This window comes from Camelina sativa, chromosome 7, assembly GCF_000633955.1.
Source record: "Camelina sativa cultivar DH55 chromosome 7, Cs, whole genome shotgun sequence".
Lineage (NCBI taxonomy): Eukaryota > Viridiplantae > Streptophyta > Magnoliopsida > Brassicales > Brassicaceae > Camelina > Camelina sativa.
In genome coordinates, this window is record NC_025691.1 from 17989902 (window position 1) to 17994077 (window position 4176).

Genomic DNA, 4176 nt, shown 5'->3' on the forward strand with positions numbered 1-4176 from the left:
GGTTGAAAATGAGGAAGTGAACAACAATGTTCACCCTAGGAGTGAACCTAAGTATTTTCCCTACTTCATGTAGTACTGTAGTACTCTGAACTAATACAACACTACATCAACATCTTTATCTTCATCTTTGCCTTTCATAAATGTCGTTTTCTTTTTCTTTTTATCATGTTGTAAAACTCAGTTAAGAATACATCAACATGTTTTAATACAATTTGATTCTACGTCCTGCAATTTCTATATATAAGTTAATTCTTGAGTTTGTAACAAAACAACAGAGACCATCAAAGTTGCTCTATGTTGACAGAAGAAAAAAACCGAGGACTAAACTAACCAGTCCAAAATAAAACACAGAATCTGCAGGGAGCGAGAGGAATACAAACATAGAATCTCGTCTTTGTAAATTGAATGTGTGTGTTCTGCTTTAAGCAACTACGTTCTCACACATGATCAGAATTCAGAAGCATTGTGAGTCCAATTTCCATACCTTTGAAACCAGGAACTCCTTCGCATATGTTATCGGCATCATTAAGCTGGTCACCTAACCAACACAACACGAAGATATGTATGACATGATCACTTGATCAGGGAAAATGGTTTGATGCAACTTTCGAGAAACGTATATGATCCAGTTAATTATCGAGCACCCTGAAAGAGACGATATCACTTTATCCTCGTAAGACTCGAGACGTGAAAACATATTAAACCATAAGAGTTAGGAGCCACTGTGTTGTAAAGCTAGGCATTAAGGCCCGATTGGTAACGGCTGTTACTTGTGGCTGCATGGACTTTGATTTTAAAATTTTAGCTGTGGAGAATTTGGTTGTAGATGCTTTGACTGTAGAAACTTTAACTGTTAAAATCTGATTGTTTAGCAACAATTTTTAAAGTTGTAGCTGTTATTTTTATTTATTTATTATTAAATAATAATAATAAATATATATTATGTCAGAAATTAATTCATATAGCACTTTAATGAAAAATTTAATTTTATTAATGATAAATTAAAATTCTGAAAAATATAAGTCAATCAAATATGTGATTTTGTTTTAAAATTAATGATAAATCAAAATTCGCTAATAGTATTCTGATTTTTGTTTTTTTTTTGGTGGTTGATTCTTGATTGATTATTCTGACAAATAATATCAATAGTGTTTTTTAATTGTTTTGAATGTTTTTTTCTATTGATTAGTTATATGACGAGTCAAAAATCCATTAACCACTATTCAATGCATTGTTTGAATGTTATTTTATTATTAATGATGAATTTCATAAACTTTTTTACAGTATTATTAGTGATGATGATGAAAAAAATTATTATTGAAATAGATCTTAAAAGAAAGAAAAAAATGAGAATAATTAATTTATAAAAATAAAATATATAAAAAATATATGTATACTTTTGGAGAGCTTTTAAATATAAAAGAGAAAAAAAAGAATGCTTTTAAAATTGTTTAATTTTTAAAGCATGAGTTTTGAAGCTTTAAAAAAATGGGTAAACAAGGAAGAGAAAAAAAAGTGGCTTTCAAAACTTAAAAAAAATTAAAGCAAAAAAAGTTTGATTGACAAAAAAGTGACTATCAAAACTTTAAATATTTTTAAAGTAGCATGCTACCAATCCGGGCCTAAATCACCATTAGTTAACAGTGCATCAAGAAAGATAGCAATATGATGAAATCTTGCAAAAGCAATTGTTGTTAAGATTCGGACATCTTAATCATGGAGAATTAGCCGTCAAATTTAACAATCAATCACTAGAGAACAGACAAATTAATCCGTAATCTACCAAGTAAAAGTATAAGAAATTAAATCCATAATTTATGCAGAGGAATCTAAATCCGAGATTACATAAAAGGAAAAACATAAGAGTAGAGTTGAGAGTGCATAATGGATAAAAAGTAGCTAACAAAAAGATGAGAATTACATAGGTAGCAAGGCCATTGATATCTATACTATTAATTGGGAAGCACAATTAGGGATAAGAAAAAAATAAAACAAGTATGCCATACAATGCCCTCACATCCAAAAATCAGAAGAAGAAGGAAAAAACTAAATCGAGGGCAAAATGGTAATCTGATCGCGTAAAAGGACGCGGACCTCACATGACCCGAGCTAACATTATTCGGATCGTGGAAGATTATCAGAGTTTCCAATCAGTGACTTCTCACGACACCTGTAAGTAATTTGAAAGGATAATTAGGGAGAAAAAATATTCAAATTAATCATAAATAAATTGTGTATTACCGATATTAAGTACTTGCCATATCAAATCTTTTCGACATTTAAACTCCAATAACCAAATCAAAAATATTATACTCCGAAACTTACTCCTTTCCAAAACTAACAAAATCGGACGCTATCATCTCCACAATCAACATTCAAAACTTTTTAAAAATATAGTAATGAAATCCCTAAACATCCTCTATAATAACATATCAAACGAAAACAAATTACAAAACATTAACTGAAAATCTTTAGTTGATTACATAGAATATTCGACTAATTAATCTTAACACAAACGATGATCTATTTCATTCCTATCATCGCAAGAAATCAGCTCCATTACTACTATATAACCAAAGAAGATGGCATACACAACCAAACACATCAAACCTAAAGTAACAAACCAGAAAGTCACCTTAATAGTATAGATGGCCGCCAATGATAGTATCACTCAATATCTAGCAATGATGCATTCTTCAGAGTGTGATACCCAACATGGTGAGTTGAAGCGCATACCTAAAAATCATAACCAACAAGCATGGTGAGATGAGTCTATAAAGTGATTATTGTTTTTAAAACATCATATTCATATACTCACAAAGTCACAAATCTTATTACAGGTACAATCATAGCATGTCTCGCCGGTTAAATATTATTATTTGTAAAACTTTCTAATAACTCATCAATACTTGAAAGCAAACAGAAGCAGGATTTCTATCTCCAGTTCCCCACGAAGCAAATCAAAGGAGTCGTTGAGATGATTGAGGTAAAGTGTTTTTTAAAACCATGATAATCTTAAATCAAACATCAACTGAATTTTTCTAATGTATTTCCTGTTTATTGGAATATTTCAATGTATCTAACTATTTCATTGCTGAACAAGTATTTATCTGCATTTTATCTAGCATAAAAGTTACAACAACTTATTACTAACCTTTATAACAAAACGAAAACAGATTTTACATGGAATCAAAGGAAAAAACACAAAGAGGGCAACACAACAATCAAAGAAGGCAAAGAACAAGAATCACATTTGAAACTTCTATTCCTTTTCTGAAAGGTTCAACATGGGGTGAAGATTTAAGGACTTACGAAGATTTGTCTACAAGACATACAATGAAGCATGTTTAGAAGTCTGTTAGACGAATGATATGGTACTTCTTTAAAAAGAAGATCTAAAATCTTATCTTAGTTTTCCATTCTTTAATTGTTTGTATTTTCTTAATTATATTAGAAAATTACCAATCTGTATAAACTTTTTTTCGTTAGTCTTCATAAAGTTCAAGAATTATTACTTAAACAATTTAAGTAAAATATGAGAATAGTCATTGTATTAAAATATGGCTTTGTTGAGAACTAACCTTGTTGTTCTTGGTCCAAACAGCATTTGATTAATATGTAAAACATACCATCTGCTTCACTTCATATCAATCCATCCAGTTTCGTGAAGAACCCACCTTAAAAAAAAGAGATGTCTTTTTTCTTAATACTATGATTTTAGTTGAAAATATAGATTTTTTTCTAGGTTCTAAATTATTTTATTGTTGTCCTGAATTCTAAAAAGTTTAAATTTAATCAAAAAGTTAAACAGAACTATATTTCTTACCCCTGTAATCGAAAGTGGTTATATATCTGCAAATTATCAGATGAATAAAAGAAATCAGAATCCAAATCAAATACCAAATGGTAATAGGAGATGAAAATTGATGTAAACATAGTAACCAAACCGGAGTTAAATTCGATGCCCAAAAAACAATTTGAGTAATCATCTATCTCTCAAATCAAAAATCCAAATTCACATCTTTCTCAATATTTACAGAGGGGATTGAAAACCAAGAAGATATGCAAATAAACGAAAATGAAAATAACAATTCATACATAGAACTAAAACATGCAGAATAGGATTACCTCATTACTGAACTCAAAAGAGAGTTTATTGTAATTGATACTGAATTT